The sequence below is a fragment of the Sarcophilus harrisii genome, chromosome 1 (assembly GCF_902635505.1).
Source record: "Sarcophilus harrisii chromosome 1, mSarHar1.11, whole genome shotgun sequence".
In the NCBI taxonomy this organism is placed as follows: domain Eukaryota; kingdom Metazoa; phylum Chordata; class Mammalia; order Dasyuromorphia; family Dasyuridae; genus Sarcophilus; species Sarcophilus harrisii.
In genome coordinates, this window is record NC_045426.1 from 349,043,571 (window position 1) to 349,070,914 (window position 27,344).

General features: G+C 33.3%; 1 pseudogene; it reads left to right on the forward strand.

Annotated features, from left to right (window-relative positions):
- Positions 1-26,848, forward strand: part of LOC100924489 — a 34,374-nt pseudogene extending 7,526 nt beyond the window's left edge.
- Positions 26,849-27,344: the final 496 nt, after the last annotated feature.

The window sequence follows — 27,344 nt, forward strand, 5'->3', positions numbered from 1 at the left end:
TGAAAAAGACCGAAAAGATCAAAAATGAATGAGAATAAAAAATTCTAGAACAAATGTTCTCTGGATTGGAGATGGTAAAAAGAATCTAGAACCCAATGTGGAGAGAAATGCATTCGAAAAGGTTTTATTTAGACTGAAGATCCAGAAAAGGTTCACGAAATGAATGAGACTAAAAAAATCTAGAACAAATGTTCTCTGGATTGGAGATCGTTAAAATAATCTAGAACCCAATGCAAACAAAAATGCCTGAAAAAGGTATGATTTCTATTGAATATCTAGAAAATAATCAGGAAATGAATGAGAATAAAAAATTCTAGAACAAGTGTTCTCTGGATTGAAGATCGTTAAATTAATCTAGAACCCAGTGCGGACAGAAATACCCAGAAGAGGTGTGATTTGGTTTGAAGATCCAGAAAATATTCCCGAAATGAATGAGACTAAAAAAAATCTAAAAAATGTTCTCTGGATTGAGATCGTAAAAAGAATCTAAACCCAATGCAAACAGAAATGCCTGAAAGAGGTTTTATTTCTATTGAATACTAAAAAGAATCAGGAAAGAATGGAATAAAAAAATTTAACAAGGTTCCCCTGGATTAAGAACGTTAAAATAATCTAGAACCAAATGCGGATAGAAATACCCAGAAGAGGTGGATTTAAAGATCCAGAAAATATTATGAAAGAATGAGACTAAAAATCTAGAACAAAATTCTTGATTGAGACGTAAAAAGAATCTAGAACCCAATTGGGAGAGAAATGCATTCGAAAAGGTTTTATTTGGATTGAAGATCCAGAAAAGATTCGAAATGAAGGAGAAAAATTAGAACAAAAAGTTCTGGATTGAGATCAAAAATAATCTAGAACCAATGCGGAAGAAATGCTGGAAAAAGGTTTGATTTCTATTAAAGATACAGAAAAAAAAAAATAAGGAAAAAATTTGAAAATTTTGAGGGAAATTAAAAAATTTAGAACCCAAGGGGTCCGGGGGATTTTTGAAAAGGAAAATTTAAAAAATAAAAAATTTAAAATTTCCCAAAACCAGAAAAAATGCGGCAGAAAACCCGAAAGGGTTTGATTTTGAAAATCCAGAAAAATTCGAAAAATGAATAAAAAAACAAACAAATGTTTCCTGATTGAGATCTAAAATAACTAGAAAATGGGACAAAAGCCTGAAAGGGTTTGATTTCTTTAAAATCCAGAAAAGAATCAGGGAAAGAATGGAATAAAAAATCAGAACAAGTTCTCTGATTGGATCGTAAAATAATCTAGAACCCAATGGGAACAGAAATGCCTGGAACAGGTTTGATTTTTATTGAAGATCCAGAAAAAATCCGGAAATGAATGGAAATAAAAAATTAGAACAATGTTCTGGATTGGAGATCGTTAAAAAAATCTAGAACCCAATGCGGGCAGAAAATTTCCCAAAAGGTTTATTGGATTGAAGATGCAGAAAATATTCCCGAAATCAATGGGACTAAAAAAATCTAGAACAAATGTTCTCTGAATTGGAGATCATAAATAATCTAGAACCAATGCGGGAGAAAATGTCAAAAGTTTTATTCTTGAAGATCCAGAAAAAGTTTCATAAAAAATGGATAAAAACTAAACGTTCTCTGATTGAGATCGTTTAACAGAACCCAATGCGGAAGAAATCCCGAAAAAGGTTTGATTTTTGAAGATAGAAAAATCCGAAATAATGGCAAAAACGAAAAAATTTTTGGATTGGAGATCAAAAAATCTAGAACCCAATGGGACAGAAATGCTGAAAAGGTTTATTTTTTAAAATCCAGAAAGATCCCGAAATGAATGGATAAAAAATTGAACTGTTCTCTGATTGAGACAAAATAATCTAGAACCCAATGCGGACAGAAATCCCGGAAAGGTTTGATTTTTGAAATCCAGAAAAGAATCGGAAAGAATGGAAAAAAAATTAGAACTGTCCTGATTGAAGACTTAAAAAATCTAGAACCCAATGGGAAATGGGAAAGGTTTAAAGAAATCCAAAAAGATCCGAAAATGAATGGATAAAAAAATCAGAACAAAGTCCTGGATTGAGATCTAAAAATAATCTAGAACCCAATGCAAAAAGGTTTAAAGGGTTTTTTTCCTTAAGATCCGAAAACAAAAAATGAATGGAATAAAAATTAGAAAAAATGTTCTGATTAAGATCAAAAAAATCTAGAACCCAATGCGGAAGAAATGGAAAAGGTTTATTTTTGAAGATCCAGAAAATTCCCGAAATGAATGGATAAAAAATCTAAACAAATGTTCTCTGATTGAAACGTAAAAAAAATCTGAACCCATTAAGAAACTAAAAGGGTTTTATTTGATTGAAGATCCAGAAGTTTCCCGAATAATGAGACTAAAAAATCTAGAACAAATGTTTCTATTGAGATCGTAAAATAATCTAGAACCCAATGGGAAGAAATCCCAAAAGGTTTATTTTATTGAAGAAGAAAATTTCGAATAATGAGAAAAAAATCTAGAACAAATGTTCCGGATTGAGATCAAAAATCTAGAAACCCAATCAAGTCGAAAAGGTTTTATTTTGATTGAAGATCCAAAAAAGATTTCCGAAAAGAATGAGACTAAAAAAAGAAAAAAGTTCTCTGATTGGAGATCTAAAAAACTAGAACCCAATGGGACAGAAATGCGACGAAAAGGTTTTATTTTTACGATCCAGAAAAGATCGGGAAAGAATGAATAAAAAAAATCTAGAACAAATGTTCTCTGATTTGGAGATCGTAAAAAAAATCTAGAACCAATGGAAGAAATTGAAAATTTTATTTTTGAAGATCCAGAAAAGATCCCGAAATGAATGGGAAAAAAACTAGAACAATGTTCTGGATTGAGATCGTAAAAAACGAACCAATGCCAGAAATGGTCAAAAAGGTTTTATTTTTGAAGATCCAGAAAAGATTGAAATGAATGAATAAAAAAATTAGAACAAATGTTCTGGATTGAGATCAAAATAACTGAACCAATGCGGAAGAAATGCCAAAAGGTTTTATTTTAAAAGACCAGAAAAGATTCAGAAATGAAAAAAAACTAAAACAAATGTTCTTGATTGAGATCGTTAATCTAGAACCAATAAGAAATGTAAAAATGATTTTTTAAGATCCAGAAAAATAGAAAATGAATGGACAAAAAAATCTAGAACAAATGTTCTCTGGATTGGAGATCATAAATAATCTAGAACCCAATGGGAAGAAACCGAAAAGGTTTGATTTTTTAAAATCAGAAAAATCCGAAAAATAGATAAAAAATTTAGAACTGTTCTCTGATTGAGACTAAAAAAACTAGAACCCAATGCGGACAGAAATACCCAGAAGAGGTGTGATTTGGATTGAAGATCCAGAAAAGATTCAGGAAATCAATGAGACTAAAAAATCTAGAACAAGTGTTCTCTGCAGTGGAGATCGTAAAACTAATCTAGAACCCAATGCGGACAGAAATGCGTCGAAAAGGTTTGATTTCTATTGAAGATCCAGAAAGAATCAGGAAATGAATGAGACTAAAAAAATCTAGAACAAGTGTTCTCTGGATTGAAGATCGTTAAAATAATCTAGAACCCAATGCGGACAGAAATGCCTAGAAGAGGTTTGATTTGGATTGAAGATCCAGAAAAGATTCCCGAAATGAATGGAGACTGAAAACCAGAACAAATGTCTTCCATCGGAGATCGTAAAATAAATTCGTGAACCCAATGTGGACAGAAATGCGTCGAAAAGGTTTGATTTCTATTGAAGATCCAGAAAAGATCCCGAAATGAATGAGAATAAAAAAATCTAGAACAAATGTTCTCTGGATTGGAGATTGTAAAAATAATCTAGAACCCAATGCGGACAGAAATGCCTGGAAAGGTTTGATTTCTCTTGAAGATCCAGAAAAGAACTAGTGAAATGAATGGAATAAAAATTTAGAACAAGTGTTCTCTCGGATTGTGACTGCTAAAACAATCTAGAAGCCACCGTGCGGACAGAAAATACGTGCGGTAAAGAAGCGATTTTATCAAAGACCCAGAAAATAACGCAAAACGATGGAGACAAAAAATCTAGAACAAGTGTTCTCTGGATTAAAGATCGTTAAAATAATCTAGAACCCAATGTATGCTAGAAGTGCCTGAAAAAAGTTTTGATTTTGGTATTGAAGATCCGTAAAAGAATCAGAGCCTAAATGAGAATAAAAAATCTAGAATAAGTGTTCTCTGGATTGAAGATCGTTAAAATAATCTAGAACCCAATGCGGACAGAATTGCCTGGAAATGGTTTGATTTCTCTTGAAGATCCAGAAAAACATCAGGAATGAATAGGAATAAAAAAATCTAGATCAAGTGTTCTCTGGATTGGAGATCATAAAAATAATCTAGAAATAAATGCGGACAGAAATGCCTGGAAAAGGTTTGATTTCTATTGAACATTCAGAAAAGAATCAGGAAATGAATAAGTATTAAAAATTCTAGAACAAGTGTTCTCTGGATTGAAGATCGTTAAATAATCTAGAACCCAATGCGGTCAGAAATACCCAGAAGAGGTGTGGTTTGGATTGAAGATCCAGAAAATATTCCCGAAATGAATGAGACTAAAAAAAATCTAGAACAAATGTTCTCTGGATTGAAGATCGTAAAAAGAATCTAGAACCCAATGCGGACAGAAATGCGTCCAAAAGGTTTTATTTAGATTGAAGATCCAGAAAGATTCCCGAAAGGAATGAGACTAAAAAAATTTTAGAACAAAATGTTCTGGAGTAGATTGTAAAATAATCTAGAACCCAATGCGACAGAAATGCCTGGAAAAGGTTTCATTTCTCTTGAAGATCTAAGAAAAGAAATCAGGAATGAATGGGAGAACAAAAATTCTGTGAACAAGTGTGTTCTGATTGTAGATCGTTAAAATAATCTTAGGAAGCCAACGCGACAGAAATGGAAGAAGTGTGGATCGGATTGAAGATCCGTGAAAATATTCATGAAATGAAAGCGTGAGAAAATTCAGAACAAATGTTCTCCTTTGATTGAAGATCGTTAAAATAATCTAGAACCAATGCGGACAGAAATGCCTGGAAAAGGTTTGATTTTGTATTGAAGATCCAGAAAAGAATCAGGAAATGAATGAGAATAAAAATTTGTGAACAAGTGTTCTTGATTGAAGATCTAAAATAATCTAGAACCCGAATGCGGACAGAAATGCCTGAAATGGTTTGATTCTCCTTTAAATATCCAGAAAAATCAGAACGAATGGAATAAAAATCTTAGATCATGTTCTCTGGATTGAGATCAAAATAATCTAGAAATAAATGTATATAAAACGCCTGAAAAGGTCGGATTTCATTGAACATCCATAGAAAGAATCGGGAAATGAATGAGAATGAAAATTCTAGAACAAGCGTTCTCTTGGACTGAAGAATGTTAAATAATCTAGAACCAATGCGGATGAAATACCGTAAAAGAGGTGTGATTTGATTGAAGATCTAGAAAATATTCATGAATGAATGAGACTAAAAAAATCTAGAACAAAATGTTCCTGAATTGATCAAAAAATAATCTAGAACCCAATGCGGACAGAAATGCCTGGAAAAGGTTGGATTTCTCTTGAAGATCCAGAAAAGAATCAGGAAATGAATGGAAATAAAAAAATCTAGAACAAGTGTTCTCTGGATTGAAGATCGTTAAAATAATCTAGAACCCAATGCGGACAGAAATGCCTGGAAAATGTTTGATTTCTCTTGAAGATCCAGAAAAGAATCAGGAAATGAAGGAATAAAAAAATCTAGAATAAGTGTTCTTTGGATTGGAGATCGTAAAAATAATCTAGAACCCAATGCGGACAGAATGCGTCGAAAAGGTTTTATTTAGATTGAAGATCCAGAAGTGTTATTCATGAAATGAATGACACTAAAAATCTAGAACAAATGTTTTCTTGATTGAGGATCAAAAAACAACGAACACAATGCGGACAGAAATGCCTGGAAAAGGTTTGATTTGTATTGAAGGTCCAGAAAATATTCGCGAAATGAATGAGAGTAAAAAAATCTAGAAAAAATGTTCTCTGGATTGGAGATCGTAAAAATAATCTAGAACCCAATGCGGACAGAAAGGCTTGGGAAAGGTTTGATTTGTCTTAAGATCCAGAAAAAGATTCAAGAAATTAAAAAAAAAACGCGTTTCTGGATTGGAGATCGTAAAAATAATCTAGAACCCAATGCGGACAGAAATGCCTGAAAAGGTTTGATTTCTCTTGGAGATCCAGTATAACCACGAAACAATTGAGATCTAAAACTAGAAAAACGTTCTGGATTGGAGATCGTTAAAATAATCTAGAACCCAATACGGACAGCAATGCTTGGGAAATGTTTCATTTGTATTGAAGATCCAGAAAAGATTCAAGAAATGAATGAGACTAAAAAAATCTAGACCAAATGTTCTCTGGATTGGAGATCGTTAAAATAATCTAGAACACATTGCGGATAGAACTTCCTGGAAAAGGTTTGATTTGTTTTGAACATCCACAAAAGAATCAAGAAATAAATGAGAATAAAATATGCTAGAACAAGTGTTCTCTGGATTGAAGATCGTTAAAATAATCTAGAACCCAATGTGGATAGAAATACCCAGAAGAGGTGTGATTTGGATTGAAGATCCAGAAAAGATTCAAGAAATGAATGAATCTAAAAATCTATAGAACCATATTCTGACTTGAGATCGTTGTGTCAAATCTAGAAACCAATGCGGACCGAAATGCGTCGAAAATGTTTGATTTCTATTGAAGATCCAGAAAAGATTCAAGAAATGAATGGAACTAAAAAAATCTAGAACAAATGTTCTCTGGATTGGAGATCGTTAAAATAATCTAGAACACATTGCGGACAGACCTTCCTGGAAAAGGTTTGATTTGTTTTGAAGATCCAGAAAAGAATCAAGAAATGAATGAGAATAAAAAAATCTAGAACAAGTGTTCTCTGGATTGAAGATCGTTAAAATAATCTAGAACCCAATGCGGATAGAAATACCCAGAAGAGGTGTGATTTGGTTTGAAAGATCCAGAAAAGATTCAATGAAGGAATGGAGACTAAAAAAATCTAGAACAAATGTTCTCTGGATTGGAGATCGTAAAAATAATCTAGAACCCAATGCGGACAGAAATGCCTGGAAAAGGTTTGATTTCTCTTGAAGATCCAGAAAAGAATCAGGAAATGAATGGAAATAAAAAAATCTAGAACAAGCGTCCTCTGGATTGGAGATCGTAAAAATAATCTAGAAACCCAATGCGGACAGAAATGCGTGGAAAGGTTTGATTTTCTATTGAGGAACCAGAAAAGAATCAGGAAATGAATTAGAATAAAAAAATCTATTACAAGTGTTCTCTGGAGTGAAGAACCTTAAAATAATCTAGAACCCAATGCGGATAGAAATACCCAGAAGAGGTGTGATTTAGATTGAAGATCCAGAAAAGATTCCCGAAATGAATGAGACTAAAAAAATCTAGAACAAATGTTCTCTGGATTGGAGATCGTAAAAATAATCTAGAACCCAATGCGGACAGAAAGGCTTGGGAAAGGTTTGATTTGTCTTAAAGATCCAGAAAAGAATCAAGAAATGAATGGGAATAAAAAAATCTAGAACAAGTGTTCTCTGGATTGGAGATCGTAAAAATAATCTAGAACTCAATGCGGACAGAAATGCCTGGAAAAGGTTTGATTTTATTGAAGATCCAGAAAAGAATCACGAAATGAATGAGACTAAAAAACTAGAAAAAATGTTCTCTGGATTGGAGATCGTAAAAATAATCTAGAACCCATATTGGACAGAAATGCCTGGAAAAGGTTTGATTTCTCTTGAAGATACAGATTAGAATCAGGAAATGAATGGAAATAAAAAAATCTAGAACAAGTGTTCTGGATTGGAGATCAAAATAATCTAGAACCCAATGCGGACAGAAATGCCTGGAAAAGGTTTGATTTCTCTTGAAGATACAGAAAAGAATCAGGAAATGAAATGAGAATAAAAATTCTAGAACAAGTGTTCTCTGGATTGAAGATCGTTAAAATAATCTAGAACCCAATGCGGATAGAAATACCCCGAAGAGGTTTGATTTCTATTGAAGATCCAGAAAAGATTCCCGAAATGAATGAGACTAAAAAAATCTAGAACAAATGTTCTCTGGATTGGAGATCATAAATAATCTAGAACCCAATGCGGACAGAAATGCCTGGAAAAGGTTTTATTTTAGATTGAAGATCCAGAAAAGAATCCAGAAATGAATGGGAAATAAAAAAATCTAGAACAAGTGTTCTCTGGATTGGAGATCGTAAAAATAATCTAGAACCCAATGCGGACAGAAAGGCTTGGGAAAGGTTTGATTTGTCTTAAAGATCGAGAAATGAATCAAGAAATGAATGGGAATGAAAAAATCTAGAACAAGTGTTCTCTGGATTGGAGATCGTAAAATAATCTAGAACCCAATGCGGACAGAAATGCCTGGAAAAGGTTTGATTTCTGTTAAAGATCCAGAAAAGAATCCGGAAATGAATGGAAATAAAAAAATCTAGAACAAGTGTTCTCTGGATTGGAGATCGTAAAAATAATCTAGAACCCAATGCGGACAGAAATGCCTGGAAAAGGTTTGATTTCTATTGAAGATCCAGAAAAAGAATTAGGAAATGAATAAGAATAAAAAAATCTAGAACAAGTGTTCTCTGGATTGAAGAACGTTAAAATAATCTAGAACCCAATGCGGATAGAAATACCCAGAAGAGGTGTGATTTGGATTGAAGATCCAGAAAATATTCACGAAATGAATGAGACTAAAAAAATCTAGAACAAATGTTCTCTGGATTGGAGATCGTAAAAATAATCTAGAACCCAATGCGGACAGAAATGCGTCGAAAAGGTTTTATTTAGATTGAAGATCCAGAAAAAGATTCATGAAATGAATGAGACTTAAAAAATCTAGAACAAGTGTTCTCTGCAGTGGAGATCGTAAAATAATCTATAACCCAATGCGGACAGAAATGCGTTGAAAAGGTTTGATTTCTATTGAAGATACAGAAAGAATCAGGAAATGAATGAAAATAAAATCTAGAACATGTGTTCTGGATTGAAGATCGTTAAAATAATCTAGAACCCAATGCGGTCAGAAATCCCTAGAAGAGTTGTGATTTGGATTGAAGATCCAGAAAAGATTCCCGAAATGAATGAGACTAAAAAAATCTAGAACAAATGTTCTCTGGATTGGAGATCGTAAAAATAATCTAGAACCCAATGCGGACAGAAATGCCTGGAAAAGGTTTTATTTAGATTGAAGATCCAGAAAAGAATCAGGAAATGAATGGAAATAAAAAAATCTAGAACAAGTGTTCTCTGGATTGGAGATCGTAAAAATAATCTAGAACCCAATGCGGACAGAAATGCCTGGAAAAGGTTTGATTTCTATTGAAGATCCAGAAAAGAATCAGGAAATGATTGAGAATAAAAAATTCTAGAACGAGTGTTCTCTGGATTGAATATCGTTAAAATAATCTAGAACCCAATGCGGACAGAAATGCCTGGAAAAGGTTTGATTTCTCTTGAAGACCCAGAAAAGAATCAGGAAATGAATGTAAATAAAAAAATCTAGAACAAGTGTTCTCTGGATTGGAGATCGTAAAAAGAATCTAGAACCCAATGCGGACAGAAATGCGACGAAAAGGTTTTATTTAGATTGAAGATCCAGAAAAGATTCCCGAAATGAATGAGACTAAAAAAATCTAGAACAAATGTTCTCTGGATTGGAGATCGTAAAAATAATCTAGAACCCAATGCGGACAGAAATGCCCGGAAAAGGTTTGATTTCTATTGAAGATCCAGAAAAGAATCAGGAAATGTGAATGAGAATAAAAAATCTAGAACAAGTGTTCTCTGGATTGAAGATCGTTAAATTGATCTGGAACCCAATGCGGACAGAAATACCCAGAAGAGGTGTGATTTGGATTGAAGATCCAGAAAAGATTCACGAAATGAATGAGACTAAAAAAAATCTAGAACAAATGTTCTCTGGATTGGAGATCATAAATAATCTAGAACCCAATGCGGACAGAAATGCGCCGAAAAGGTTTGATTTCTATTGAAGATCCAGAAAAGATTCCCGAAATGAATGAGAATAAAAAAATCTAGAACAAATGTTCTCTGGATTGGAGACCATAGAAATAATCTAGAACCCAATGCGAACAGAAATGCGTCGAAAAGGTTTGATTTAGATTGAAGATCCAGAAAATATTCCCGAAATGAATGAGACTAAAAAAATCTAGAACAAATGTTCTCTGGATTGGAGATCGTAAAAAGAATCTAGAACCCAATGCAGACAGAAATGCGTCGAAAAGGTTTGATTTCTATTGAAGATCCAGAAAAGAATCAGGAAATGAATGAGAATAAAAAATTCTAGAACAAGTGTTCTCTGGATTGAAGATCGTTAAAATAATCTAGAACCCAATGCGGAAAGAAATACCCAGAAGAGGTGTGATTTGGATTGAAGATCCAGAAAATATTCGCGAAATGAATGAGTCTAAAAAAATCTAGAACAAATGTTCTCTGGATTGGAGATCGTAAATAAATCGAGAACTCAATGCGGACAGTAATGCGTCGAAAAGGTTTTATTTAGATTGAAGATCCAGAAAAGATTCCCGAAATAAATGAGACTAAAAAAATCTAGAACAAATGTTCTCTGGATTGGAGATCGTAAAAATAATCTAGAACCCAATGTGGACAGAAATGCGTGGGAAAGGTTTGATTTCTATTGAAGATACAGAAAAGAGTCAGGAAATGAATGAGAATAAAAAATTCTAGAACAAGTGTTCTCTGGATTGAAGATCATTAAAATAATCTAGAACCCAAAGCGGATAGAAATACCCAGAAGAGGTGTGATTTGGATTAAAGATCCAGAAAATATTCGCGAAATGAATGAGACTAAAAAAATCTAGAACAAATGTTCTCTGGATTGGAGATCGTAAAAAGAATCTAGAACCCAATGCGGACAGAAATGCGTCGAAAAGGTTTGATTTGTATTGAAGGTCCAGAAAAGATTCACGAAATGAATGAGACTAAAAAAATCTAGAAGAAATGTTCTCTGAATTGGAGATCGTAAAAATAATCTAGAACCCAATGCGGACAGAAATGCCTGGAAAAGTTTGATTTCTATTGAAGATCCAGAAAAGATTCACGAAATGAATGAGACTAAGAAATGTAGAACAAATGTTCTCTGGATTGGAGATCTTAAAAATAATCTAGAACCCAATGTCGACAGAAATGCGTCGAAAAGGTTTAATTTAGATTGAAGATCCAGAAAAGGTTCACGAAATGAATGAGACTAAAAAAATCTAGAACAAATGTTCTCTGGATTGGAGATCGTAAAAATAATCTAGAACCCAATGCGGACAGAAATGCCTGAAAGAGGTTTTATTTCTATTGAATATCTAGAAAAGAATCAGGAAATGAATGAGAATAAAAAATTCTAGAACGAGTGTTCTCTGGATTGAATATCGTTAAAATAATCTAGAACCCAATGCGGACAGAAATACCCAGAAGAGGTGTGATTTGGATTGAAAATCCAGAAAATATTCGCGAAATGAATGAGACTAAAAAAATCTAGAACAAATGTTCTCTGGATTGGAGATCGTAAAAAGAATCTAGAACCCAATGCGGAGAGAAATGCGTCGAAAAGGTTTTATTTGGATTGAAGATCCACAAAAGATTCACGAAATGAATGGGACTAAAAACATCTAGAACAAATGTTCTCTGGCCTGGAGATCGTAAAAATAATCTAGAACCCAATGCGGACAGGAAGGCTTGGGAAAGGTTTGATTTGTCTTAAAGATACAGAAAAGATTCAAGAAATGAATGGGAATAAAAAAATCTAGAACAAGTGCTCTCTGGATTGAAGATCGTAAAAATAATCTAGAACCCAATGCGGACAGAAATGCCTGGAAAAGGTTTGATTTCTCTTGAAGATCCAGAAAAGAATCAGGAAGTGAATGAGAATAAAAATTCTAGAACAAGTGTTCTCTGGATTGAAGATCGTTAAAATAATCTAGAACCCAATGCGGACAGAAATACCCATAAGAGGTGTGATTTGGATTGAAGATCCAGAAAAGATTCACGAAATGAATGAGACTAAAAAAATTAGAAAAAATGTTCTCTGGATTGGAGATCGTTAAAATAATCTAGAACACATTGCGGACAGACCTTCCTGGAAAAGTTTGATTTGTTTTGAAGATCCAGAAAAGAATCAAGAAATAAATGAGAATAAAATATTCTAGAACAAGTGTTCTCTGGATTGAAGATCGTTAAAATAATCTAGAACCCAATGTGGATAGAAATACCCAGAAGAGGTGTGATTTGGATTGAAGATCCAGAAAAGATTCACGAAATGAATGAGACTAAAAAAATCTAGAACAAGTATTCTCTGCATTGGAGATCGTTAAAAAAATCTAGAACCCAATGCGGACAGAAATGGGTGGGAAAGGTTTGATTTCTATTGACGATCCAAAAAATATTCAAGAAATGAATGGGAATAAAAAAATCTAGAACAAATGTTCTCTGGATTGCAGATCGTAAAAATAATCTAGAACCCAATGTGGACAGAAATGCGTGGAAAAGGTTTGATTTATATTGAAGATCCAGAAAAGATTCTCGAAATGAAATGATATAAAAAATTCTAGAACAAGTGTTCTCTGGATTGGAGTTCGTTAAAATAATGTAGAACCCAATTCGGACAGAAATGCGTGGAAAAGGTTTGATTTGTATTGGAGATGCAGAAAAGATTCAAGAAATGAATGGGAATAAAAAAATCTAGAACAAGTGTTCTCTTTATTGAAGATCGTGAAAAGAATCTAGATCCCTAGTTGGACAGAAATACCCTGAATAGGTGTGATCTGGATTGATTATCCGCAAAAGAATCTAGAAACGAATGAGAATAAAAAAATCTAGAACAAGTGTTCTGTACATTGAAGTTTGTGAAAAGAATCTAGAACCCAATGCGTACAGAATTACCCAGAATACGTGTGATCTGGATTGAAGATCCAGAAAAGAATCTAGAAATGACTGAGAATAAAAAAATCTAGAACAAGTGTTCTCTGTATTGAAGATCGTGTGAAGAATCTAGAACCCAATGCGGATAGAAATATCGAAAATTGGTGTGATCTGGATGGAAGATCCGTGATATAATGCAGAAACCAATGAGAATAAGAAAATCTAGAACAAGTGTCCTCTGTATTGAATATTGTCAAAAGAATCTAGAACCCAATGCGGACAGAAATACGCAAAATTAGTGTGATCTGGATTGAAGATCTCTGAAATGTTTTAGAAATGAATGAGAATAAAAAAATCTAGAACAAGTGTTCTCTGGATTGAAGGTCGTGAAAAGAATCTAGAACCCTCTGTGGACAGAAATACCCAGAATACGTGTGATCTGGATTATAGATCCTGAAAAGAATCGAGAAATGAAAGAGAATTTTAAAAATCCAGAACAAGTGTTCTCTGTATTGTAGACCGAGAAAAAATCTAGAATCCAATACGGACTGAAATACCCCAAATAGGTGCGATCTGGATTGAAGTTCCGCAAATGGTTCTAGAAATGAATGAGAATAAAAAAATCTAGAACAAGTGTTCTCTGGATTGAAGATCGTGAAAAGAATCTAAAACCCAATGAGGACAGATATACCCAGAATAGAATCTCGTGTTAAGTATTTTTGTCCATTTCTTCTGGATCCTTTATCCAGATAACACTTTTTCTGAGGATTTCTATCTGTATTCCCTTCTAGATTGTGTTCTTGATCTTCAATCCAGGTCACACTTGTTCTACATTTTATTATCCCCAATTTTTTCTAGATATTTTTCTGGATCTTCTATCCAGATAACACTTGTTCTAGATTTGATTCTCTTCATTTTTTTTCTAGATTTTTTCTGGACCATTAATCTAGAAAATACTTTTTCTAAGTAATTTTCTCCACATTCTTTTTGAGATTCTTTTGTGGATCTTCAATTCTGATAACACTTGTTCTAGGAATTTTATCCGCATTCCTTCTAGATTATGTTCTGGACGTTTAATCCAGATAAGAATTGTTCTAGATATTTCTGTCTGCGTTCGTTTATAGATTCTTTTCTGGATCTTCAATGCAGATAACACTTGTTCTAGATTTTTTTATTCTCACTCTTTTCTAGATTCCTTTCTGGATCTTCAATGCAGATAACACTTGTTCTAGATTTTTTTATTCTCACTCTTTTCTAGATTCCTTTCTGGATCTTCAATCCAGATAACACTTGTTGTAGGCATTTTTGTCAGAATTTTGTTCTATATTGTTTTTTGTATCTTCCAGTCAGATAACACTCATGCTAAGTATTTCGGTCTGGTATGTGTTCTAGATTTTTTTCTGGGTCTTGAATCCCGATAACACTTGTTCTAGGTCTTTCTGTCCGCATTCCTTTCTAGATCCTTTCTGGATCTTCAGTCTAGCTAACACTTGTATTAGATTTTCTTATTCTCACTCTTTTCTAGATTCTTTTCTGAATCTTCAATCCAGAGAATACTTGTTCTAGGTATTTGTGTCCGAATTCTGTTTTAGATCATTTTTGAATCTTCAAGTCACATAACACTTAATCTAGGTATTTCTGTCCCAATTGTGTTCTAGATTTTTATGTGGACCTTTAATCCAGATAACACTCATTCTATGTGTTTCTGTCTGCATTCGATTCTAGATTCTGTTCTATAGCTTCAATTCCAAGAACACTTGTTCTGGATTTTTTTAATTCTCGTTCTTTTCTGAATCTTCAATCCAAATAACACTTGCTCTAGGAAATTCTGTCCGAATTCAGTTCTAGATTCTTTTTTGAATCTTCAAATCAGATAACACTTATTCTAGGTATTTCTGTACGCATTGTGTTCCAGATCCTTTTCTGGGTCTTCAATCCTGATAACTGTTGTTCTAGGTATTTCTGTCCATATGAGGTCCTACATGCTTTTATGGATTTTCAATCTAGATAACACTTGTTCTAGCTATTTCTTTTTTTTTTGTTTATTATTTAATAGCCTTTTATTTACAGGATATATACATGGGTAACTTTACAGCATTAACAATTGCCAAACCTCTTGTTCCAATTTTTCACCTCTTATCCCCCCACCCCCTGCCCTAGATGGCAGGATGACCAGTAGATATTAAATATATTAAAATATAACTTAGATACACAATAAGTATACATGACCAAAACGTTATTTTACTGTACAAAAAGAATCAGACTCTGAAATATTGTACAATTAGCTTGTGAAGGGAATCAAAAATGCAGGTGTGCATAAATATAGGGATTGGGAATTCAATGTAATGGTTTTAATCATCTCCCAGAGTTCTTTTTCTAGGCATACCTAGTTCAGTTCATTACTGCTCCATTAGATATGATTTAGTTGATCTCGTTGCTGAGGATGGCCTGGTCCATCAGAACTGGTCATCATCTAGTATTGTTGTTGAAGTATATAATGATCTCCTGGTCCTGCTCATTTCACTCAGCATCAGTTCATGTAAGTCTCTCCAGGCCTTTCTGAAATCATCCTGTTGGTCATTTCTTACAGAACAGTAATATTCCATAATATTCATGTACCACAATTTATTCAGCCATTCTCCAACTGATGGGCATCCATTCAGTTTCCAGTTTCTAGCCACTACAAAAAGGGCTGCCACAAACATTCTTGCACATACAGGTCCCTTTCCCTTCTTTATAATCTCTTTGGGATATAAGCCCAGTAGTAACACTGCTGGATCAAAAGGTATGCACATTTTGATAACTTTTTGATCTTGATTGAAGATCCCAAAAGGAATCTAGAAAAGAATGAGAATAAAAAAATCTACAACAAGTGTTCTCTGGTTTTCAGATCGTGAACAGAATCTAGAACACAAGGCAGACAGAAATACCCAGAATGGGTGAGATCAGGATTGCATATCTAGAAAACAATGTAGAAATGAATGAGAATAAAAAAATCTAGAACAAGTGTTCTCTCGATTGAAGATCGTGAAAAGAATCTAGAACCCAATGCAGATAGAAATACACAGTATTTGTATGATCTGTCTTAAAGATCAGGAAAGGAATCTAAAACCTAATGCCGATGGAAATATACAGAATAGGTGTGATCTGGATTGAAGATCCACAAAAGAATCTCGAAATGAATGAGAATAAAAAAATCTAGAACAAGTGTCCTCTGGATGGAAGATCGTGAAAACAATCTAGATCCCAATGCAGCAGAAATACGCAGTATATGTGTGATCTTGATTGAAAACGCAGAAAAGAATCTCGGAATGAATGAGAATAAAAAAAATCTGTAAATAGTGTCCTCTAGATTGAAGATCGTGAACAGAATCTACAACCCAATGCGGACCAAAAAACGCAGTATATGTGTGATCTGGATTGAAGATACCGAAAAGAATCTAGAAAAGAATGAGAATAAAAAATTCTACAACAAATGTTGCCTGGTTTGAAGATCGTGAACAGAATCCAGAATAGAAGGCAGACAGAAATAACGAGAATATATGTGATTTTCATTGAAGACCCATAAAAGAATCTCGAAAAGAATGGGAATAAAAAAATCTAGAACAAGTGTTGTCTGGATCGACCATCTTGAAAATAATCTAGAATGCAATGCGGATAGAAATATCGAGTAGAGGTTTGATCTGGACTAAGGATCCAGAAAAGAATGTAGAAAAGAATGAGAATAAAAAAATCTACAACAAGGGTTCTCTAGTTTTAAGATCGTGAACAGAATCTAGAATACAAGGCGGACAGAAATACCCAGAATGGGTGAGATCAGGATTGAAGATCCAGAAAAGAATGTAGAAATGAATGAGAATAAAAAAATCTAGAACAAGTGTTCTCTGGATTGAAGATTGTGAAAAGAATCTAGAACCCAATGCGGGCAGAAATACCCAGTATTTGTATGATCTGGATTAAAGATCAGGAAAGGAATCTAGAACCTAATGCCGATGGAAATACACAGAATAGGTGTGATCTGGATTGAAAATCCACAAAAGAATCTCAAAAAGAATGAGAATAAAAAAATCTAGAACAAGTGTCCTATTGATTGAATATCGTGAAAAGAATATAGAACCCAATGCGTACAGAAATACCCAGAAAAGGTGTGATCTTGATTGAAGATCCCGAAAGGAATCTAGAAAAGAATGAGAATAAAAAAAATTCTACACCAAGTGTTCTCTGGTTTTAAGATCGTGAACAGAATTTAGAACATAAGGTGGACAGAAATACCCAGAATGGGTGAGATCAGGATTGAAGATCCAGAAAACAATGTAGAAATGAATGAGAATAAAAAAATCTAGAACAAGTGTTCTCTGGATTGAAGATCGGGAAAAGAATCTAGAACCCAATGCGGACAAAAATACCCAGTATTTGTATGATCTGGATTAAAGATCAGGAAAGGAATCTAGAACCTAATGCCAACGGAAATATACAGAATAGGTGTGATCTGGATTGAAAATCCACAAAAGAATCTCGGAAAGAATGAGAATAAAAAAATCTAGAACCAGTGTCCTCTGGATGGAAGATCATGAAAAGAATCTAGATCCCAATGCGGACAGAAATACCAAGTATATGTGTGATCTTGATTGAAGACCCAGAAAAGAATATCGGAATGAATGAGGATAAAAAAATCCAGACCAAGTGTCCTCATGATTGAATATTGTAAAAAGAATATAAAACCCAATGCGGATAGAAATACCCAGTATTTGTATGATCTGGATTAAAGATCAGGAAAGGAATCTAGAACCTAATGCCGACGGAAATATACAGAATAGGTATGATCTGGATTGAAGATCCACAAAAGAATCTAGAAACGCATGAGAATAAAAAAAATCTAGAACAAGGGTTATCCGGATTGAAGATACAGAAAACAATCTGGAAATGAATTAGAATAAAAAAATCAGGAACAAATGTTATCTGGATTGAACATTTATCTGGAAGAGAACATTTGTTCTAGATTTTTTTATTCTCATTCATTTCGAGATTCTTTTCTGGATCTTTAGTCCAGATCACACCTATTCTCAATATTTCTGTCCGCATTGCATTCTAGATTATTTTCAAGATGGTCGATCCAGACAACACTTGTTCTAGATTTTTTTTTTATTCCCATTCATTTCGAGATTCTTTTCTGGGTCTTCAATGCAGATCACATATATTCTGGTTATTTCTGTCCGCCTTATATTCTAGATTCTGTTATCGATCTTAAAACCAGAGAACCCTTGTTTTACATTTTTTATTCTTATTCTTTTCTAGATTCTTTTTGGGATCTTCCATCAAGACCACACCTATTCTGGGTATTTTTGTCCGCATTGGGTTCTAGATTCTTTTCACGATCTTCAAGCAAGAGGACACTTGTTCCAGATTTTTTTATCTCATTCATTCCGAGATTCTTTTCTGGGTCTTCAATCAAGATCAAACATATACTGAGTATTTCTGTCCGCATTGGGATCTAGATTCTTTTCACGATCTTCAATCCAGAGGACACTTCTTCTAGATTTTTTTTATTCTCATTCATTTCGAGATTCTTTTGGGGATCTTCAGTCCAGATCACACCTTTTCTAGGTATTTCTGTCTGCTTTGTGTTCTACATTCTTACCATGATCTTCAATCAATAGGACACTTGTTCTAGATTTTTTAATTCTCATTCATTCCGAGAATCTTTTCTGGGTCTTCAATCAAGATCACACAAATACTGGATATTTCTCTCCGCATTCGGTTCTAGATTCTTTTCACGATCTTCAATCCAGAGGACCCTTGTTCTAGATTATTTTATTCTCATTCATTTCGATATTGTTTTCTGGATCTTCAATCCAGAATACACCTATTCTGGGTATTTCTGTCAGCATTGGGTTTTAGATTCTTTTCCTGATCTGTAATCGATAGAACACTTGTTCTTGATTTTTTAATTCTCATTCATTTCGCAATTCTTTTCCGGATCTTCAATCCAGATCACACCTATTCTGGGCATTTCCATGGGCATTGGGTTCTAGATTCTTTTCCTGATCTTTACTCCAGAGAACACTTGTGCTAGATTTTTTTATTCTCATTCATTTCAAGATTCTTTTTGGGTTCTTCAATCCAGATCACACCTATTCTGGGTATTTCTGTCCACATTGGGTTCTAGATTCTTTTCACGATCTTCAAGCAAGAGGACACTTGTTCCAGATTTTTTTTATCTCATTCATTCCGAGATTCTTTTCTGGGTCTTCAATCAAGATCAAACATATACTTGGGTATTTCTGTCCGCATTGGGATCTAGATTCTTTTCACGATCTTCAATCCAGAGGACACTTCTTCTAGATTTTTTTATTCTCATTCATTTCGAGATTCTTTTGGGGATCTTCAGTCCAGATCACACCTTTTCTAGGTATTTCTGTCTGCTTTGTGTTCTACATTCTTACCATGATCTTCAATCCAGAGGACACTTGTTCTAGATTTTTTTTATTCTCATTCATTTCTAAATTTTTTTGTGGATCTTCAATGTAGATCACACCTATTCTGTGTATTTCCATCGGCATTGGGTTATAGATTATTTTCCTGATCTATAATCCAGAGAACACTTGTTCTAGATTTTTTTATTCTCATTCATTTCGGGATTCTTTTGGGGATCTTCAATCCAGATTACACCTTTTCTAGTTATTTCTGTCTGCTTTGTGTTCTACATTCTTTCCATGATCTTCAATCCAGAGGACACTTGTTCTATATTTTTTTACTCTCATTCATTTCAATATTCTTTTCTGGATCTTAAATCAAGACCACGTCTATTCTGGGTATTTCTGTCTGCCTTGTTTTTAGATTCTTTTCACAATATTCAAACCAGAGAACACATGTTCTAGGTTTTCTTATTCTCATTCATTTCTAGATTATTTTTTGGATCGTCAATAAAGATCACACCTTTTCCAAGTATTTCTGTCCGCATTGTGTTCTAGATTGTTTTCAGGATATTCCTTCCAGGGAACACTTATTCTAGATTTTTTTATTATCAATCATTTCGGGATTCTTTTTGGGATCTTCATCCAGATCAAACCTATTCTGGGTATTTCTATTCGCATTGGGTTCTAGATTGTTTTCACAATATTCGATCCAGACAACATATGTTCTAGATTTTTTTATACTCTTTCATTTTTAGATTCTTTTCTGGATCTTCAATCTAAATCACACGTATTCTGGGTATTTGTATCTGCCTTGTGTTCTAGATTCTTTTCACGATCTTCAATCAAGAGAACACTTGTTCTAGATTTCTTTATTCTCATTCATTTCTAGATTCGTTTCTGGATCTTCAATCGGGATCACACACATTCTCTGTATTTCTCTCTGCTTTGGGTTTTAATTTATTTTCACGATCTTCAATCCAGAGAACACTTGTTCTAGATTTTTTTATTCTCATTCTTTTCCAGATTCTTTTCTGGATCTTAATTCCAAATAACACTTGCTCTAGGTAATTCTGTCCGAATTCAGTTCTAGATTCTTTTTGAAAACTTCAAGTCAGATAACACATATTCTAGCTTTTCTGTCTGCATTGTGTTCCAGATCCTTTTCTAGGTCTTCAATCCAGGTAACAGTAGTTCCAATTATTTCATTCCATATGCGGTTCTACCTTCTTTTATAGATCATCAATTTAGATAACAATTGCTCAAGCTCTTTCTACCTGCATTTACTTCTAGATTCTTTTCTGGCTGCTTAATCCACTTACCAGTAGTTCTACAATTTTTATTCTCATATTTTTCTAGATTCTTTTCTGGATCTCCAATGTAGATAACATTTGTTCTAGGTATTGCTGTCCGAATTCTATTTTAGATTCTATTCTTGATCTTTAATGCAGTGAACACGTGTTCTACTTTTTTTTTTAATTCTCATTCACTTCTAGATTCATTTCTGAATGTTTAATCAAGAGGACACTTAATCTAGGAATTTTTGTCTGCTTTCTGTTCTAGATTATTCTTTGGATCCTTAATCCTGTTCTCAGTTATTCTAGATTGTTTTATTCTCATTTATTTCTAGATTCTTATCTGAAACTTCAATCCTATAACACTTGCCCGAGGATATTGTATCCGAATTATATTATAGTTTTTTTCTCTATATTCAAGTCCAATAACACTTATTCTAGGTATTTATCTTTATTGAAGATTCAGAAAGGATCTAGAAAAGGATATGGATAGAAATACCTAGAACAAGCATTGTCTGGATTGAAAATCAAGAAAAGAATGTAAAAAGAAATTAGAATAAAAAAATCTAGAAGGAAGTTTATATGGATTGAAGAGAGTAAAATTTAAAACTAGAACCCAATGCGGACAGAAATACCCAGAATAGGTGTGATCTAAATTGAAGATCCAGAAAAGCATCTAAAAATGAATGAGAATAAAAAATCTACAACAAGTGTTCTCTGGATGAAAGATCAGGAAAAGAATCTAGAACGCAATACCGACGGAAATACGCAGAATAGGTGTGATCTGGATTGAAGATCCAGAAAAGAATCTCAAAATAAATGAGAATAAAAAAATATAGAACAAGTGTTCTATGGAATAAAGATTGATAAAATAATCTAGAACCCAATGCCAACAGAAATACCCAGAATGGGAGAGATCAGGATTGAAGATCCAGAAAAGAATGTAGAAATGAATGAGACTAAAAAAATCTAGAACAAGTGTTCTCTGGATTGAAGATCGTGAAAAGAAATTAGAACCCAAACCAGACAGAAAAACCCAGAATGTGTGTGATCTCGATTGAAGATCCAGAAAAGAACCTAAAAATGAAAGAGTATAAAAAAATCTAGAACAAATGTTCTCTGGTTTGAAGATCGTGAAAAGAATCTAGAACACAAAGCGGACAGAAATACCCAGAATAGGTGTGATCTGGATTGAATATCCTGAAAAGAATCTCGAAATGAATGCAAATAAAAAAATTCTAGGACAAGAATTCTCTGGATTAAAGATCAGGAAAGGAATCTAGAACCTAATGCCGACGGAAATATGCAGAATAGGTGTGATCTGGATTGAAGATCCACAAAATAATCTCGAAATGAATGAGAATAAAAAAATCTAGAACAAGTGTCCTCTGGATGGAAGATCGTGAAAACAATCTAGATCCCAATGCGGACAGAAATACCCAGTATATGTGTGATTTTGATTGAAGATCCAGAAAAGAATCTCGGAATGAATGAGAATAAAAAAATCTGGAACAAGTGTCCTCTTGATTGAATAACGTGAAAAGAATCTAGAACCCAATGCAGACAGAAATACCCAGTATATGTGTGATCTGGATTGAAGATCCCAAAAAGAATCTAGAAAAGAATGAGAATAAAAAAATCTACAACAAGTGTTCCCTGGTTTGAAGATCATGAACATAATCTAGAATAGAAGGCAGACAGAAATAACCAGAATATGTGTGATCTTCATTGAAGACCCATAAAAGAATCTCGAAAAGAATGGGAATAAAAAAATTTAGAACAAGTGTTGTCTGGATCGACCATCTTGAAAATAATCTAGAATGCAATGCGGACAGAAATATCGAGAATAGGTGTGATCTGGACTAAAGATCCAGAACAGAATCTCGAAAAGAATGAGAATAAAAAAATCTAGAACAAGTGCTCTCTTGCTTGAAGATCATGAAAAGAATCCTGAACACAAAGCAGACAGAAATATCCAGAATAGGTGTGATCTGGATTGTAGAACCCGAAAAGAATCTTGAAATGAATGAGAATAAAAAAATCTAGAACAAGTGTCCTCTGAATTGAAGATCGTGAAAAGAATCTAGAACCCAATGCAGACAGAAATACCCAGTATTTGTGTGATCTGGATTAAAGATCAGGAAAGGAATCTAGAACCTAATGCCGACGGAAATACCCAGAATAGACGTGATCTTGATTTAAGATCCAGAAAAGAATCTCGAAATGAATGAGATTAAAAAAATATAGAACAACTGCCCTCTGAATTGAAGATTGTGAAAAGAATCTAGAACACGAGGCGTACAGAAATACCCAGAATATGTGTGATCTTCATTGAAGACCCAGAAAAGAATCTTGAAATTAATGGGAATAAAAAAATCTAGAACAAGTGTTGTCTGGATCGACCATCTTGAAAATAATCTAGAATGCAATGCGGACAGAAATATAGAGAATAGGCATGATCTGGACTAAAGATCCAGAAAAGAATCCCGAAACGAATGAGAAGAAAAAAATCTAGAACAAATGTTCTCTTCCAGATAAATGTTCAATCCAGATAATATTTGTTCCTGATTTTTTTATTCTATTTCATTTCCAGATTCTTTTCTGGATCTTCAATCCGGATAACCCTTGTTCTAGATTTTTTTTTATTCTCATGCGTTTCTAGATTCTTTTCTAGATCTTCAATCTAGATAACACTTATTCTTGATATTTCTGTCCTCATTGGGTTCTATATTATTTTCTGAATCTTCAATTCAGATAACACTTTTTCTAGATTTTTTTATTCTCATTCATTTCTACATTCTTTTCTGGATCTTCAATCTAGATAACACTTATTCTGGGTATTTCTCTTTGGATTGGGTTCTAAATTCTTTTCACCATCTTCAATTCAGATTACACTTGTAGTAGATTTTTTTATTCTCCTTCGTATCTAGATTCTTTTCTGGATATTCAGTCTGGATAACACTTCTTCTGGGTATTTCTGTTCGCATTGGCTTCTAAATTCTTTTTATGATCTTCAATCCAGGTAACACTTGTTCTAGATTTTTTAATTCTCATTCGTTTCTAGATTCTTTTTTAGATCTTCAATCCAGATAACACTTTTTCTAAGTATTTCTGTCCACATTGGGTTCTAGATTCTTTTCTAGATCTTCAATCCAAATAACTCTTACTCTGGGTATTCTGCATTAGGTTTAGATTCTTTTCGGGATCTTCAATTCATATAACACTTTTTCCAGATTTTTTTAATTCTCATTTGTTTCTAGATTCTATTCTGGATCTTCAATCCAGAAAACACTTTTTCTTTGTATTTCTGTCCGCTTTGGGTTCTAAATTCTTTTTGAGATCTTCAATTCAGATAACACTTTTTCTAGATTTTTTTATTCTCATTCATTTCTACATTCTTTTCTGGATCTTTAATCTAGATAACACTTATTCTGGGTATTTCTGTCTGCATTTGGTTCTCGATTCTTTTCTGGATTTTCAATTCAGATAACCCTTATTCTGGGTATTTCTGCCACATTGGGTTCTAAATTCTTTTTGCGATCTTCAATTCAGATAACACTTGTTCTAGATTTTTTATTCTCATTCGTTTCTAGATTCTTTTCTCTATCTTCAATCTGGATTATACTTATTCTGGGTATTTCTGTCCTCATTGGGTTCTAACATCTTTTCTGGATCTTCAATCCAGATAACACTTGTTCTAGGTATTTCTGTCCGCAATCATTTTTGGATTCTTTTTGGGATCTTCAACCCAGAACACTTATTCTCAGTATTTCTGTCTGCATTGGGTTGTAGATTCTTTTCTTGATCTTCAATCCAGATAACACTTTTTCTAGATTTTTTAATTCTCATTCATTTCTAGATTCTCTTCTGGATCTTCAATCCAGATTTCACTTGTTCTCGATTTTTTTATTCTCATTCATTTCCAGATTCTCTTCTGGATCTTCAATCCAGATTTCACTTGTTCTCAATTTTTTTATTCTCATTCGTTTCTAGATTCTTTTCTTGATCTTCAATTCAGATAACACTTATTCTAGGTTTTTTTATTCTCCTTTGTTTCTAGATTCTTTTCTGGATCTTCAGTCCAGATAACACTTATTCTGGGTATTTCTGTCTGCATTGGGTTCTAGATTCTTTTTGGGATCTTCAATTCAGATAACACTTGTTCTATATTTTTTTTATTCTCATTCGTTTCTAGATTCTTTTCTGGATCTTGAATCCAGATAACACTTTTTCTAGATTTTTTAATTCTCATTCATTTCTAGATTCTCTTCTGGATCTTCAATCCAGATTTCACTTGTTCTCGATTTTTTTATTCTCATTCATTTCCAGATTCTCTTCTGGATCTTCAATCCAGATTTCACTTGTTCTCAATTTTTTTATTCTCATTCGTTTCTAGATTCTTTTCTTGATCTTCAATTCAGATAACACTTATTCTAGGTTTTTTTATTCTCCTTTGTTTCTAGATTCTTTTCTGGATCTTCAGTCCAGATAACACTTATTCTGGGTATTTCTGTCTGCATTGGGTTCTAGATTCTTTTTGGGATCTTCAATTCAGATAACACTTGTTCTATATTTTTTTTATTCTCATTCGTTTCTAGATTCTTTTCTGGATCTTGAATCCAGATAACACTTTTTTAAAAATATTTGAGATATTTAAAATATTTAAAATATTTGAGAATCTATCTTCCAAAGGAAAGTCAGGTAATATATGAGCACAATTACAAAAATCTTTCCACACAAATAAAGTCAGTTTAAATTATTGGAAAAATATTAAGTGCTATTGGATAGGCCGTGGGAATATAATAAAAATTACAATATGGCCTAAACCAATCATTTAGTGCTCATTACTCATTTGGTGCTATACCAATCAAGCTTCCAAGAAAATATTTCAGTGGTCTAGAAAAAAATAACAACAAAATTCATATGGAAGAAGAAATGGTCAAGAATCTCAAAGGAATTAATGAAAAACAAAACAAAACAACAACAACAACAACAAAAAAAAAAAAAAAAAAAAAAAAAAAAAAAAAAAAAAAAAAAAAAAAAAAAAAAAAAAAAAAAAAAAAAAAAAAAAAAAAAAAAAAAAAAAAAAAAAAAAAACAAATGAAGGTGGCTAACCTTAGAGGTCCTCTGATTTTCTATCCAAAAATTTATCTTTATGTTAATGTTAGACTATCTATCAGAAATTAATGAGAATGTCTCCTGTTAGCAAAAATAAACCTCTATCGTCTGTCTTAAAACAAAGTGTATCTCTTTCCTTCATAGTAGATGATGAGTCTATCATTTATGTACAAAGGACCCAATAGAAAACCCTTACTTGTTTTGATTGTTTTTGATCTTTCCATGGTGAAATGACAAGTTTTAGTAATGTGGTAGGAAAATCAAACTTGGCGGACTTATTTCATCATGTTGGGGCTGTTTAAACAAAGCAAATACTTTCTGATATTCTCTTCTACTTTCTGATATTCATTTCTTTCTTAGTAGCTCTACCTGGGAATGCCACTTTGATCCATTTTATTCAAAGTGATCCTCACTTCAACACTCCCATATACTTCTTCATCAATTAGCTTTCCCTTATAGACATGATGTATATCTCTGTCAGTGTGCTAAAGATGCTGTTGGATCAGTTGATTGGAGTTCAGGCCATCTCAGCCCCAAGCTGTGGCATCCAGATGTTCCTCTATGCCACACTTGGGGAGAGGCCGTCCTTTTGACTTCAGGTATGTGGCCATTTGTCACCCTCTTCATTATCCTATTTGCATGAAACATAGGGTTTGCAAACATCTTACAACTGTCTGTTGGTTCCTGAGTTCTATTTATGGCTTCCTGCTTACCCCCATCACCGTGACCTTTCCATTTTAACAATGCAGAGCAATCCAGCATTTCTTCTGTGAGGTCCCTGCCTTGTTAAAAACTCTCTTGCTCAAATACCTCATTCAATGAGACTTTCATGTACCTATGCTGTGTCCTTATTTCTCATTCGTGTAATAATTATTTCCAGCTCTTACTTCCTTATTCTCCTCATGGTCTATAGGATGAATTCAGCTGCAGGTTGCAGGAAAGCATTAGTCACATGTTCTTCTATAATTGTAGTCATTATAATCTATGGAACTACTATCTGTAACCACATGGTCCCTAAACTATTCTAACACCTTTTCTGAACCCTCTCATTTATAGCCTCAGGAATAAAGATATCACAGCAGTTTTGAAAAACAAATATTATATTCGGAACTGGTTTTAGCTGATTTTCAAAAGTTAGAATATGTTCTCTAAATACTTAAAAATATGCCACATTCTCCTATTTTCTATTATTGGTTCATTTGATTCATTCTATCCTGTGGTAAATTGGCAGTTCTCTTTCCCTCCATCCTTCCAAATTAATTTACAGTCCTTGAGACTTTTTGAAAAATTTTGAATTGATGTTTTTCTGGTTTAGCATAAAAACCATTGACTTTTTAGTCAATATTCTATTAAATAAATATTAAATACCTAAAAAATGAATGGGAGGATCATGGATTATCAAAAATAGTTTTTACTCAGTTCCTTTCATTTTTTTGTTTATATGGCAATACACACATGATATATATTGGAAACAGAAGGGTTCCCAATTCCTGATGTATTGACAAAGTATTTGAGAAAGTTTTC